Below are 15,959 nucleotides of genomic sequence, written 5' to 3'. Positions count from 1 at the left end.
TGTTTTCTAATATGTCACTGTTAAGAAATAATTATGTTTTATGGGGTGACAATGCTGTGGTTAAGGTCTGGTTAGGTTTAGGCACAAAAACCAATTGGTTAAGGTTAGGGAAAGATCATGGTTTGGGTTAAAATGGTCACTTGAAACATGGTTTGGGTTGAAGTTCTTACTTCCTTAAAGTTAGGCAACCTTTGTCGTCATGGCAACAGTAAACACCACGAAAAATCATACGATCGTTATGATTTTTAAAATACTGTCCTGACTCGCGGTTGGGAATATGACACTCGCAGATAAAAACGGGAAGTGGTCTCCTGCAGCTAAGTTCCTAATATGGAAATTTGTCACCTAAATTGATGTCATCTGAACTGCATCACTTTTGCGGGTCATAATTACTACAGCTGCTGTATGGCGTCTGTCACTCAAACATGACTATAGGTAGTTTTTGCTGACTGAATTTTTGACCTATAACTACTGTTGTTTTTCTTTTGAGGACAGGCTGAGATATTAAAACATTGTAGGTTTTTAGAATTATATATTTTGGAGCAATTTGCTATGATAAATATGGAATAAATGTGGAAATAGAAAAAAAAAAGAAGAAAAAAAGACTTAAGAATCTTAGCCATGCTAGTGGTTATGTGAGGCTGTACTTTTAGCACAGCGGTGCTTTGAGCTAAATGCTCTCATCAACATGCTAACATGCTAACAATGATAATGTTAGCAGGCATAATGTTTACCATGTTCACCATCTTAGTTTAGTGCGTTCTTGTACTAACATTTACTAATTAGCATTAAACACACAGTGCAGCTGAGGCTGGTGGTATTGTAATTAGTTGTGCAATTTAGTCAGAAACCAAAGTATTGGATAAAAACATTTTGACCTGGCAGTGGCTCAGGGATCAACATTATACAATGTGTCCTTTGAGGTCCATGAATATCAGTGCAAAATTTCATGGCAATCGATCCAATAGTTGTTGAGATTCAGTCTGAACCAAAGTGGTGGACTGTCAGATTGACATCTCTAGAGCCATGCCGTTAGCATGGCTAAAAAAAGCCATTTGTACACATGCTAACAATATAAACACTAACAGGCCATATCTGTTTACCTCTTGGTTGTGTAAGTAGGTTTATGAGTGGGTGCATTGAACAGAAAAGGGGAGTAAAACAAACAAACAAACAAAAGTACACTGGCCATCTAATCTACAGTGTCTCACTCTGTGTGAAGTCACATCCACACTTCTCCCACAGCCACGTGAGTCCATGAAATCACATTAAAAAATGCCTAAGCTGCTACAAACTTCAAGAGCTGGCAGCCGCCATGCAGCTGATAGCAAGGCCTTTAGAAGGAAAGGAGAGTACCCTACTATATACTGTATATACATTCACACCTACATCACATATGTCAACATTAATTTCACACATGGGAGTGATTTAAGTTAGAAAACCCAGTAAATATGTGGATCTCAGTCTCCAGGCTTTATCCCTTATGTCACATGACTTGCATCTTTAAAGGATGCTTTTAATGCAGAGTATAGGGTTTAACACTCTTTCTCTTCCAGCTTGTTGGCTGAAGTCCAAATTTAGTCATAGTGGGTGGAGCATACAGTGACCTTTTTTTTTTTTTTTTTTTTCTGAAAACAGGGTTGATAGCAGGTGGCACAAACCAATATGTTAAGTATTGTCCAGTGTCCACAAGTGCATTAACGCTGACAGGAGTGTAAGGGAGTTATCAATCAAAGTCTGTACAATCACACCACAGTCTTGGGAAGAGAGCTAATCAGCAGAATAAGTGAAATACACTTGTTCAGGTGTACTATGGGACCACTTGGACCCAACTTTTTGGTTATTTGAGTGGAGGAGACCATTGCAGGCACCAATATTGATTAATGTTCAATGCATTTAAAGACAAATCACACACACACACATGCAATTTTTGAATGTCTTTATCAACAATCTAAACCCCACATTTGTGATGCCCACAAGACAGACGATGCTGAGAAGAAGTCATCCATTTAGATTCTTACCCCTGGCTCACCCACCACTTAAATATTGATGTCATACGCTCTGATGGGCGTCAAAGTTTCCACACAGCAAAGCAGTCAAGGGATGCTGCAGAGATTCATCTGAATAAAAGTGCATTATAACTGAAAGTACACTGGCAAATTACAGACAGTGGTGCCTGTGGCGCAGATGGCAGAGCTGTCATCTTTCAATTCTGACGGTTGGTGGTAAGTATAGTCCATTATTGTCAACATGGTATTAAGTGTGCTCCTGGAACCTCAAGGTATGCATTGTGTAATTTGGTGTGAAATATAATTGGAACATTTTTCATTTATTTTCATTCATTTATCAGTTGTTGAAACTTTTGGGCCTTCAGGAAAAGAGGGAGAATCTAAACTGTGGCAACCAATTGGTAACACATCTTGCTGCAAACTAGCCTCCATATACAGTGTACAGTGCATGCTGTATATGCTGCGGCTGATTGCTGATTAGATGCAGCTGGGTGAGCAGGTGATCGGACCAGATGGTTTACAAAGGTAAACTCACAACTAGAGGGCAGATGAGACATGACTGGCATTTCTGGAAAATTCCCAAAGACATGTTGCCACTGAGGCAATTACACTTACACACTTTACATTTGTGTAATACGCTAAATACTAATTTTGCATGTGTCACATCCACATAAAATCCAGGTATAATTTAGTGGGATTTTTCTTTTACACTTAGACACACTGTTTGTATCTCAGTAGCCAAATAAGAAATCTGATACATCATCCTGCAACTGCCCCCTTTTAAATAAGCAAGCACTTCTACAAATTGTCAACACATCTCTTTTCTCAGATGTCTTCACGCACGTCCTGAAAACTGCCATCATCAAGCCTTAAAAAAGAATAATCTAGACACTTCAATAATGAAAATAATAATAATAATAATAATAATAATAATAATAAAAAAAATAATTGAAAAAGCTGTTTTTCAACAGCTGAACAACTTCTTGCACTAAACAACTGTTTTGATGTCTTCCAGTCAGGATTTAGACCACACCACAGCATTGAGACTGCTCTTGTTAAGGTCTTCAATGGCATCCACTTAAACACAGACAGTGGACAGCAGAATTTCAGTATTAGTATTGCTGGATCTCAGTGCTGCATTTGACATGGCTGACCACAACATATTACTAGACAGACTGGAAAACTGGATGGGACTTTCTGGCACAGTACTAAACTGGTTTGAATCCTACTTAAAGGACAGAGACTACTTTGTGTCTATAGATAATAAATAATAGACACATCTGAGCAGACAAAAGTGACCTGTGGAGTTCCCCAAGGCTCCATTCTGGGGCCTCTTCTGTTTAACATCAACATGCTCCCACTGGCTCAGATTATGGAAATATGTTACTTTAATTATGCAGACAATACACAAATTCACATAACCATATTACCAGGGTATTATGGTCCAATGCAAGTGCTGAGTAAGTACATTGAACAAATCAGCGATTGGATGTGCTAGAATTTTATTCAATTAAACAAAGACAAAACTGAAGTAATTGTTTTTGGAGCCAAGGAAGAATGATTAAAAGCCACCACTCAGCTTCAATCGATAATGTTAAAAAAAACCACAAACCAAGCCAGAAACCTTGGACTCAGAATTACAAAGTCAGCCTACTATCACCTTAAGAATATATCAAGAATTAAAGGACTCAGCAGGATTTGGAAATACATGTCCATGCATTTATCTTCAGTAGAGTCTACTACTGTAACAGTGTCTTTACAGGTCTCTAAAAAATCAATCAGACAGCTGCAGCTGATTCAGAAACGCTGCTGCTTGAGTCCTCACTAAGACCAAAAAGGTGGATCATATCAGTCCATTTCTCAGATCTTTACACTGGCTTCCTGTCTGTCAAAGAATTGACTTTTAAATACTACGGTTGGTTTATAAAGCACTGAATGGTTTAGGGCCAAAATACATTTCTGATCTGCTGCTACATTAAGAACCATCCAAACCTCTCAGACTGTCTGGGACTGGTCTGCTTTCTGTCCCCTGAGTCAAAACTAAACATGAAGAAGCAGCGTTCAGTTTTTATGCTCCACATATCTGGAACAAACTCCCTGAAAACTGCAGGTCTGCTGCAACTCTCAGTTCTTTTAAGTCACAGCTGAAGAGTTTTCTTTTTGCCGCTGCCTTTTATTAAATCAAATTTGAGGGTTAATATCTTACACTGCACTGTAACTTTTATTCTCCTGTTTTATCTGTCTAATCTTATTTAACACTCTCTAATTGTATTTAAATGTATTTTTATATTGCCTAGTGTTGCTTTTATATTCTGTCTTGATGCCTTTTATGTTCTATGTAAAGCACTTTGAATTGCCTTGTTGTTGAAATGTGCTATACAAATAAACTCGCCTTGTCTAACTGTTGACAGCGTGTTCTTTGTACTATAAAGAGTAACAGTGACACTGTTTCTGGAAAAAGATGTCACTACTGAGTTTTTCAAACACCATCTATCAATGCTGTGAGTTCCACAAATTAAATTAAATTAAATTAAATTAAATTAAATTAAATTAAATTAAATTAAATTAAATTAAATTAAATTAAATTAAATTAGGGTGAAGCCTGAAATCTTAGAGTGGCATGTCTCAAAACCTCTGCAAATAAAATCAAAACTATCTGCATGGTTAAAATACCATGACAGTTAAGTGAATTTGGATCAACTAACCCTGATTATTAAAAAAGATCCCAAATTTTTGAACAAATAACAAAATATTATTGTAGAGACAATATGCAATGAGCAGCAAAGGCATGATCACATTTAAAGTCTCCTTGTCCAACATTATAGGGAGACTTTAGTCCAAGAAAGCTTCTTATTTAAAAAAAAACAAAACAAAACAAAACAAAAAAAACCTATAAGAAGTGAGGGCGGCAAGCTGTCACTTCATGGGATTTTCTTCTTCCCTGTATCCTTGCAGCAAAACATTTCCTCATAAATATATTGTAGGAAAGACACACAAACACACCCACACATACTCACATATGCATACAATGTCCAGGCACGCACACACACACACATACAGTGTAATGCATCACCCTCATATGCCAATCTTATTTCCTCCCCTTTTGCCATATATGCAGTTTGCAACATATCATATAGGGTTTAAGCCTCAGCCCACACTCCACATTCTGCTCTGCTCTTCATTTCGAAACGCATACATCGCCACAGACCAAAGCCTCTGAGAGCAAATATATGCAGAGGCTCTCAATATCTCCCCCTGTCACGTTGATGGGCAATAATTTTCCATCCACATTACATAACTCAGATAAACCTCTTAAAAATGCTATGCCTCTCAGTGTGAAAATTGCTAATCCATGTGGATGCCTCGGCAGCAGGCGTTAGCCAATTTAATTTTCAATAACAGTTAACATTTTAACATTTTACCAATGGTGGACACTTTTATCCAGAGTGCCTTGGAGAGCTGCATTTTTAGCACAGTTCATGTGCTCTTGGCTTTCACAGTTGACACTAGCACAGCGGTAGCTGCCATCTTAACAAACTTCAAAGGGAGTGAAGTTGTGTATGTTATGTGTTGTGACAATTTATGTAGAAGAAGGAGAAGACAAGATTTTTGTTAAATGATGTAATATTAGAAAGACAGACATAATCATGGCTAAACCAAGTCTTGTTTCTTTCTTGTCTTCCTCTCTGGCTCTCTCCATTTTCTCTGCTCATATCATAATAAACTCCAGACACAATCTCACTTATTTTTTCTTTATGCCTTATTTCTCTTTTCATTCTACGGATTTGATGTGGTTGTCTCTTGCCATTAATAGTACATTAGAGCAATGTTGCAGAAATGTATAGAGGAGTGGAATTACACACACTTTGCCCACATACAGCATGCACCCCCACAATTACACAAACATAAGAAAAAAAATGGATAAATTCAGTCAAGTAAGATCCTTAACAATTTAGCTCTAAAAGTGGGAGTATGATGATGTACTGTCTTTCTCTCACTTTCTTACGCACACATTGATGCTACCACAGTAGAGTTAAAATCTTAATTCATTCTATTCTATAAATAGAAGCATGGTAACGAACGCTGTCTGTCTCTCACTCGCACATGCATGCTTCAGTAAAAAGGGAGTGACGCTTGATGAATCTGCTCACTGTAGTAGTAAATCCTCTCTGTCATCAATAGTGAAAGCTATTGTTGTTGCAATGAAAGCCTTTTTGGTAGGGAGAGGTGGGAGGAGGTGGAGTCTCTGCAATGATAAACGTAGCAGACAGGGGCAAAGTTATTATTTAGCTGATGTAAAGTGATGTTGGAGGTGCCTCGCGCAACGTCACAGTAATCTTGTTATCTAAATGATGGGGTAGAAAGAGGGAGAGAGAGATGAAAAGGGAGTAGGAAGAATGTAACACCCATCTTTGTTCACTTTGTGTTCAGACTGATTAAAGACACTCATTTCATTACATTGCATTTCCCCAATTAAACGCTTGCAATGTTTTCTCTAAACACACGACAGAAATGATCACACTCAAAATCTGAAAAAGAGATAATGAACATGGATGGAGAGGTGTGCAGTGTTGGAGGTCTTGACTCTTAATTACTCCTGTATGCAGAGAGGAAATGACTGAATGGTGTGAGTGACAGGTATGGGCTGTGCCTTGATGGCTGTGATTGGCTGAGAGGAGATGAGGTCGGTTTGCAGCCCTGCCACGTTCGCCACTTCAACCTTTTATCGATTCAGAGGTGCAAATTTAAAACAAAAGATCTCTGCAGAACCAGTGGGGTTCAGATTCGACAGCATTTTAACCCATCTGAATCTAATATCAAATCAGATTATCATATCCTTATAAATCACTTATTGTATCTTTTATTTTACTACATACAGCATTCTGCCCATGAACATTTACGTGAATACAAACATGCAATACAAGCATCAATACATTAGAAAATTAAAGAGCTAGCTTAGCTTTGTCTGAAGGCAATAAAATCTGCCTAACAGCACCTCTGAAACTTATAGTACTAATTTAAGACTTTGTTTAATCTTTACAAAAACCTGTACAAAAAAGTCTAAAAACATCAGGTTGTGGTTTTACTAGGTGTTAAGTGCAGGACTTGGTCTTGGCCTGGAGCAATGACTTCCTGGATTCTCTGTGGGTTACCTGACAACCTCATTGTGACATCAAGACTCCACATCTTTCCCAAACTTTTTTCCCAAAATGTTGAACAATTCCTTTAAAAGTACAACTAAGGAACATTCAGTTTTGAGTGTATCAACTACACAATAGTCAAGTTTGACGTTGGACCTTTGTCAAGTTATTTATGGAGTCAATGTCATTTCGCTACAGCTGAGAAAATCTGCTGTTGGTGATGTTTGTAATTTCAACTGGCAAATCTCATCTGTAATCAGCTGCGGTTTTCAGTCAGTCTTTGCCAGGTTATTATGTTTACAAGGTTGTGATAATTACTTAATTCAAACCACACTAAGTGAAATGTAATTAAGTGTTTTTAAAGACTGTAAAAGTAAGCGATTGAAGAGGACTGAATATTCTGGTGAATTACTGTAAACAGATGAGTAATCGATAACCTGTAGATGAAGATTATGTTTCTTTGTAACTCATGCACTCCTCTGCTGGCAGGAAGATATGAAATGACGATATTTTAATATGTCTTATGTTTATCTGTATCATACAGTACAAAAAAGGGAACACACACACACACACACACACACACACACATTCTGCCAGTAGATGGAGGAAACAGATGCTACCCAAGCAGAGCACAGTTTGATCTTCCTTTCCCATGCCCAAATGTCAAACTGTTGCAAGTATACAGAACACACACACACACACACACACTGACACCTGCAATGAAATTTAACGGATAAAAGATTTATTACTCATCCAATGTAACCGCCAACTACTCGGCCTTCTATGTCCTGTGTTCACCCACAAACCTACAAGCAAACACACTTTTGTGTGATTAAGGGTGAAAATGTGTTTTATATGGTATTTGTACCTCTACAATAACGCTCTTGATAATGCATTTCCTAGCCCCTGATTTATCAACCATCACAACTACATGCTACTACTGCATTACACCAACCCTAACCTGAACCAGATTCTTACCCTTAACCCTAAAATCAAGTCTTAAACCTCAAATTGCCCTTTGAGGAAGTGACGACTGGGAAAAATAACCTTACTGTCCAAACATGTCCTCATAAGGTCTTTAATTGGTCAGAAAATAGAAATACAAGACCACACAAAAAGACTTCTTTTGCTGCACAATTATTTGCTGCACACAGCGTGATGGTGGCAGGAGCACGGAGGAACAAACTATGAACTGGAGAAAACAGCAATATTAGTAGACAGGGGAACTAAATGAGAAGCAGTGAGCCAGAGAAGAAAACGATAAGACAAGCAAGTCAGATAGATTATTAGCTGTAGAGGATCAGTGTGGTGGCACCATAAATTGGCTAGTTAACCAAAAAAAAAAAATCAAAAAATCTTTTTATCCTGGCAAACATTTAACTGGGCACCTGTAGACCGTGAGGCTGGGGAAACAATAATTGATCCTGAATTTGAAACATCTATTGAGGCTCTACCAGCCAAATTACCTGCATTTGTGTACTGTGAGGAGTTAAAGGTTGTCTTTTTTTAATTAGTTCCCACAGCATCCTTGAAACAAACACAATTATTAAAATATATAGGTTGGCAAGTTGCTGTGAAATAAATCAGTGGTCACTGCGGTTCCACAAAGTGATGAAAGTTTATTTTGTCCTCCAACACCCCAGTGGAAATTTGCAAGAGTCTTATTAAATTCCGCAATCTGTACATAAAGACTTTATCCCACAATTTGCTGACTTTCTCTCAAATATCATGCCCAACTTTGACAAAGTCCTGATTCTTGGTAATTTCAATATCCATGTTTGCTTTCCTTCTAAACCTCTTGTGACTGATTTCATGCATCTGGTTGAATCTTTTAACCTTACGCAGCTCATTACTGGCCATATTCACAAGCTAGGCCACACACTTGACCTAGTTTACGTTTGGTTTTCTGACTCACAATATGGAAATAATTGATGCTTGTCTGTCAGATCATAGCGCAATATTATTTGATGCCTCTCTGTCTTCTTCTCCAGCTAAACCTCATCTCCCTGCTTGCCGCTCTCGCTTCATTAACTCTTCGACTGCCAATAAGATCTCTGATGCCCTCATAGCTGCCCCCAATCCCCGCACTATTGAGGCTTCTCCTCCCCACCTTAGCACAGAGGATCTTATTGCCTTATTTAACACCACCTGCCTTTCTATTCTCTACTCCATTGCCCCGCTTAAATCAAAAAGATGTAAACCTAAACCTCAGGATGCAGTAAAGGCAGCGAGGGCAAAATACTTTTCTGACCTCATCACCAACAACTCCCATAATCCTAAAATCTAATTCAATACCATTAACTCCCTCATCTGTCCCGCCCCCAGCACCAGTTTACATGTTTCCCCAGCTGAGTGAGAGGAATTTTTAAAATTTTTCATCTCCAAAGTTGAAACATTTACCCCTCCACCTGTGACTAGCTTTCTCACTTGCCTGTTCATCCACGTTGGACAGCTTTCAACCCATCTCGTTACCCTTTCTCAGTAAGATTGTTTCACCCATGAAAACTGCAACCTGCCCCCTTGATATTGTTGATCTTGTGACTGTCTGCCCTGATTCTACTCAACCTCAGCGTGGTGTTTGATACAGTAGACCATAACATTTTAATCAGTCGTCTCCAGTATGGGGTTGGTGTTATAGGCACTGCCTTAAACTGGTTTGCATCCTACCTCAGCAACAGAAGCTTCTCTGTCAACAGAGGGAATTCTTCCTCTCCCCCAGCTAGTCTCTGCTGTGGTGTCCCACAGGGTTCTATCCTAGGTCCCATCCTGTTCTCCTTGATCCTTGGTCAAATCATCCAAAAGTACAACATTTACCCCCACTGCTATGCAGACAACACAGAGTTGTATCTCCCCCTGAAACACAACGACCACTGCAGTCTATTCAGTCTTATGAACTGCCTTGAGGACATCAAGTATTGGATGGCACAAAACTTCCTACAGTTAAATGAGAGCAAGACTGAAGTTGTCCTATTTGGCCCCTCTGAGTCCATCAAATCAATTTCCAACAGCCTAGGCAACCTATCCACCTTTGTCAAACCCCATGTCAAAAACCTTGGGGTGATATTTGACTCTGCCCTTAAGTTTGACAAGCAGGTCAATGCAGTAGTAGCTTCTTTCAGCTCTGCACTACTGCTCTATAAATAAATGTGACTTGACTTGACTTATTACTAGAGACTACTAATAACCATGGAAGTCTCTACCAAATATGATGCCAATTCATCTGTAGTTGTTGAGATATTTCAGTCTGGAAATGGTGGACCAACAAACCGACTGACATCGCCATCTGTCATGGAATTTTCCATCTTTAGGGGTTACAAATTGGGTTACACTGGGTCAAGTCTGGGCCTTGAGTTCACACTGTAATTCTTGAGCAGGAAGAGGACATATTCTCCTCTCCTTGAGACTCCAGCTGTCTGTGATGTTTTGGGGAAAGCAGGAACCTCTCTGATAGAGGGTAAATCAGCATTGTCATGGTCACCAAGGTCGGAGGAGGCTTTCCTAGACAACACAGATAGGTGGATGTGTAGATTCTACTGACACAGTCAGACATTCAAACCAAAAATGCAGAAGTTCCATGCAATGTGACCTAAACTGACATGGGTAAAATGCAGTTCCTTGTTTAGAAACTAGTGAACCAATTAGACGAATTTTTCATACTGTAGGCTGATAAAGACTAGGACTCAGACCTTCAGAGAACAGAAATACAGAAAGAAACAGCATCCGGGTTGCAGATGACTTCGATGTTCGCTATTTCAGTTCTCCACTTGGCCAAGTACTTCAATAAACATTTTCAGCTATAAGACATCAAAGGCTCGTGTGCACTTTTCTCCACTGAGGTGCTGACCATCGCTCAAAAAATATCCATAACACCATCCATAGAGCAAAACAGAGATGTGAGCATCACATTGTAATTACAGGACAGCTCATGGCCTCACGACTTGATTCCTGCCATCATACCTGACACGTCTGCCCTCACAGGTGCTGACACAAGACAGAGCCCCCACACTGCGTGGAGCTGACACTGACATATGGTCTCTTGTAAGAAAAACATTCCTAAGCACGAGGCAGGGACAGTCTCTACTGCAGATGAAACAGATATCACAGTGCTTCCCCTCTGAGGACTTAATCTATTCAGCCTTTCAAGCTGCTTACCCACAGGCTGGTTGACATGACTTAACCTTGACTTTTTATGTGCGCTGCAGGAGCTTGTAGCATGCATCATGTATCATACGTATGTCATTCATTCGGTTCATTACTCATTCTCACATAAGAACACTGTCAGGAAATTCCTGAGAAGCTCATCTGGCCTACATACTCGTGCAAACAAGGCTGGATAAATAGTCCCCTGTGATCTATCTCCACCATCATGATCACCATGCAGGTATACAGCCATAAGCATGTTTGCCAACGCCTCCGTAAATAGAACCCATGCATTATTTCAACCACAAACACGGCTTAAACATGTAATCCATGTTTCACGCCCTTCTGCATGCACTCCATCAATATGAAATTATCAATGATAAATAAGAAATTGTGTTTTCAAAGAGGGAGATGTGTGATCAAAAGGAGGGAATATACAAAGCCGGAAAGCCTACATGAATAAGGGGTGAAGAGGGTGGTTTTGAGCTAAAAGAGGAGATGTCAAATTCTTGCTTCAAGGATGTAAATAATTGTGTGGTGTCCCACATGGATGCTGTTATCTGCCTCTGCTGTTGCTGCTGCTGTCAGGGAGGAGATGGATATGGATTCATACAGACTGCACTCACTGTGGTTTATGAAGTGAGGGATGGATAGTTGGGGATTGTTGCATCTTTGTCTGTATTCTCCATTTGCCTTGCTAAATTCCATTTTTCATAAAAGAGAAAGGAATAAGTGGCCTTACCTTAATTCAAACATATACAAGTGTTGACAGTCTTTGTTTAAAGGGGACATATCGTGCTTTTTGTGATTTTCTGTTATTTATATATTGTTATGATGTCGGATATTTATGCTAAACATGGTCAAAAGATCCAAAACATGAGGTTAACGTAAGGAATTCCTCCCTGCAAGTCAAAAGTCCAGGCTTCAACCTGTTCTGACCACTTCATTTGCAACAATTTTTCTACCTTTCTGACGAGCTGACGTCAGCAACAGGCATGTGTGACGAGCTTGTCCATTCTGTAGCCTTTGCTGCTAAAGTTGTTGCTAAAGTTTTCCCATGGTGTTTGTGTCATCCACTCTCATATTTCGGATTTGATTTCAGCTTGAACATGTTTGGATGTATTTGAGAAGAAAATAGTGCAATCCAACTACTATATTGTGTTGTATGGTTTGTTGATGTAGCATCTGGAGCAAGCGGAAGTCCCCTGAGGGGCAGCTTCTAAGAGCTGGCCTATCAGAACAGAGTTGGCTCCTCAGGAGGGAGCCCTTAAAGAGACAGCACAAAGAAGAAAACGGCCTGTTTCAGACAGACGCTGAACTGAGGGGCTGCATAAAGGGCCAGTATGAGTTAAATACAGTTTTTGAACTGTGAATCATGCAAAGATATTCCGATAGACCCAAGATTAAAAATATTGACCTGTACATGTGCATAATATGTCTCCTTTAAGATCATAAATAGAAACAAAAAAAATTAAAGATACAAAGGTACATAAGCACACACAAAACACATTAAATTAGGTGTGTAAGAAGGAAACACAACATTAATATATTACTTTGTTCTGTATATGAAGTTGTTATGGTGAATGTGTTAACATACATTTGCCTACTTTTACATCAAGCAGTCATGTAGCAACATTAGCATTAATATGGAATCATGTTTCTGTTCACCTGGTGAATGTCAGTCCAATATTCACCTTCCTTTTATCTCTAGTTTGGTATCCATCAGAGAAGAATATCCAGCTCCTTAGTAGCTAAATGCTCTGCTATTGTTCACCAGCCAACTACTTTGCTAACTCTGTCTAGGGTTTGGTGCTGGGCAGGTAGCATACAGTAAGTCCTTTTAGACCTTTTTTATTTTGCTGAAAACAGCTGCCTGCTGCTGCTGAGAGTTGTTCATAGTTAATGAAAGTGGAGCTGTGGGCCAGAAATCCAAAATAATGAGCTAAAAGATTTATTACCAAACTAGCTGCCAGCAACCAAATTGGAAACATTTCGACTGTATTAAAAACTCACTTTGAATACAGTGTGACAACGTTAAGCTTGCTTTTAGCAATGCAGGTGGTTAATGACTGACACGTTATCCCCTCTGGGCTTACTCTAGCTGTGTGCGCTCACTGCTGAGATCATTCAGTACCACAAATCGACCTGACCTGACTCAACTTGGCTGCTGATGATACCAGCTATAAACACTTGTGGTGTGAAAGGTGCACAAAGCCTTAATACTTGAAAACCTAAAAGACTTGAAAGTTTGATATATTTAGCTGTATGAACTCAGGTATATCCAGGCAACACAACACTCAAACATCCCAACACTAATTAGATCTATTCTTAATATACAATTATTGAGTAGTGAAGCTTTAAAGGACTCATAAACAAATACAACTGTTTTTGGACCACGCCACGCAAACAAGAAGAGGAATTCACGGCATTTTAGGTGTGCACACCAGAATGTGTAAGTTTGTTTTTATCAGGAAAATCAATGAAGTGGCAAAGTTACTCCTGAAGAAAAAGATGAACAAGAAAGGAAGACAACAAAACCAAAACTTGCTGTCTTGCTTATTTATTTTGTCTAATTATCTTCCTCACTGACTGGAGGCAAGGTGTTTAATCGTGTAAACATGACAGTTGTCTTTTCAATCAATTTCAAGCTTAGATAAGAAAACAGGGGAGTTGTTTTCCTATTTCTGCTCCCCCGACTCTCAAATATCAGGTGTTCAATCACACACAGATGCACAAACACACACATCTTGAAACTCCCTGAGTTGTGGTCAGCCTCTATACACCGCAGGATGAAGTGAATCTGCTGAAGTGTGGAGGAGAGATAAAGGGAGGGGATGTAAGACAGTGACCTCACTCTGGCCCTGGCCCTCCTCCTCCACCTCATTCATCTCTCCGCTGCCTCACTGAGGATTTATCCACCTGATTAGCCAGCAGGTATCGCACCTGTCCATCCCCATCCGCGCATTGCTCTGCTCAGCATAAACAGCTTTGGGGTTCAGTTCTTGACCCAGAGCTTAATGCAACATTAACTGCTTATAATATCAGACACCCTGGAGTTTAAAGCTGGTCAAGACCTAACACCTGCCAGACAGAGCTGTGTGTTTGCATGTGAGCAAGGCACTTAGATTTTACCTGTTCCAACTGAGATTTGAGGTGGTTGCAGTTCCTGTTTATACATCTGTCCATCTGTATGAATATGGTAATGAAGACCAGACAACAATTGGTTGTTATGAGGGGGGTTGGGGTGCAAGCTAATTCTCCTCATTGATTAACATTATAGCTAGGAAATGGTCAAACCAGCCTGCATCAACTAGCCATGGTGTAATCTGAGTTGCTCTGATATTCTGCTCAAACTACGATTGTTCTGAGATTTCAATACGTGCTAGTTTGCTTGACACTTTAACTCAAAGTAGAGCTTGTTAGCCTGCTTAATGTAACAGCTAGCTACCAAAGATTGGAGGCAACCTGCCACAAACTATCTTGCATACAAGTTATAGTATCATTTTGTAAAATCAAAATGTTCAAGCAGAATATCAGAGCAATTTACATGCTGTCAGTTCCCTACACATCACAAGATTTTATTACACCACTTCTGCCATGACTGCCCCGGTCTCTGACTTCCAGGTAGAGGGGTGGCTCTCTTCTCTCTGGCGCTGCTTGTATTTCACTTATACTTCCTTTACTTTGGATCTTACAGTCTTGGTAAGAATATTTCCCAATGTGTACACACCCAACAACAGAATTTCAGTGACGGTAAATAGAGAGAAATCCACAACATCCCAATTAGTGACTTGGGCTCTCCTCTCCCTTTTAACCCCGGCTGGTAATTCGGGCTTCTAACAAACGTGTGCTGTTAAGTGTGTAGTGCAGATTTAAATGGAAGCGGGGAAGTATGCACCAGGTTCTTGCTGACAAGTCGTCCTGCAGACATAGAGAAGACGAGGCCTCTGGAGGAGGCAGAGCTGAGAGTTAATGATCTTTCTGTATGCAAAGGCCACGGTTCAAAAGGCACTGGGATGATAGGAAGTGGCAAAACCCCATTAACTCCATGACAGAGTCTGCCACGAGTAATATGCTCTCTTCCGCTTTCTTTCTCTCCTCTCTGGGTCTCTCTTTTCTCCCGGTTTTCTATTCTCTGTCTCTCACACTGGTCCTCTCCCTTCCCTTCTCTGTTTCAGTCTTTTACTAAGGATATGTCTCTGCCTCACCCTATCTCTAATCCTTCCCTGTCTATTTTTCCTTCTTTTTCATTTCCTCTTTCTCTATCTCTTTCTTTATGCACTTGCCTAATTTTTTCTGTCCATCACTTCATCTCTCTCCCAGATTTTGTCTTTTTTGTTGTTTGCTCCTCCTTTATATTTTTTTCTGTCCCTTTTTGTGTCCATCAATCTCATCTCCCTTTATCTTTTTTAAATTCTACTGTTATTTCTTGCCTTTCCTTATCTCTCACCCTGCCCCTCTTACTTTTCCCTGTCTCTTCACACATTCACAGACTGTCTGTTCATGCGCACTTAACTTGATGACCGTGAATAATCACATTAAGGTTATAGTTCAGGTAATGTATTTACATAGTTCACAGTAATACGTTTTCCCCCATAAAGCCAAATGACATGATTTTCCTGATAAGTAATGTAGGTTAATGGCTGGAGGTACACATGGTCACAGACAG

Source organism: Thunnus maccoyii, chromosome 2 (genome assembly GCF_910596095.1).
Source record: "Thunnus maccoyii chromosome 2, fThuMac1.1, whole genome shotgun sequence".
In the NCBI taxonomy this organism is placed as follows: Eukaryota; Metazoa; Chordata; class Actinopteri; order Scombriformes; family Scombridae; genus Thunnus; species Thunnus maccoyii.
The sequence above is the reverse complement of the archived record's forward strand: the minus strand, read 5'-3'. Positions refer to the sequence as shown.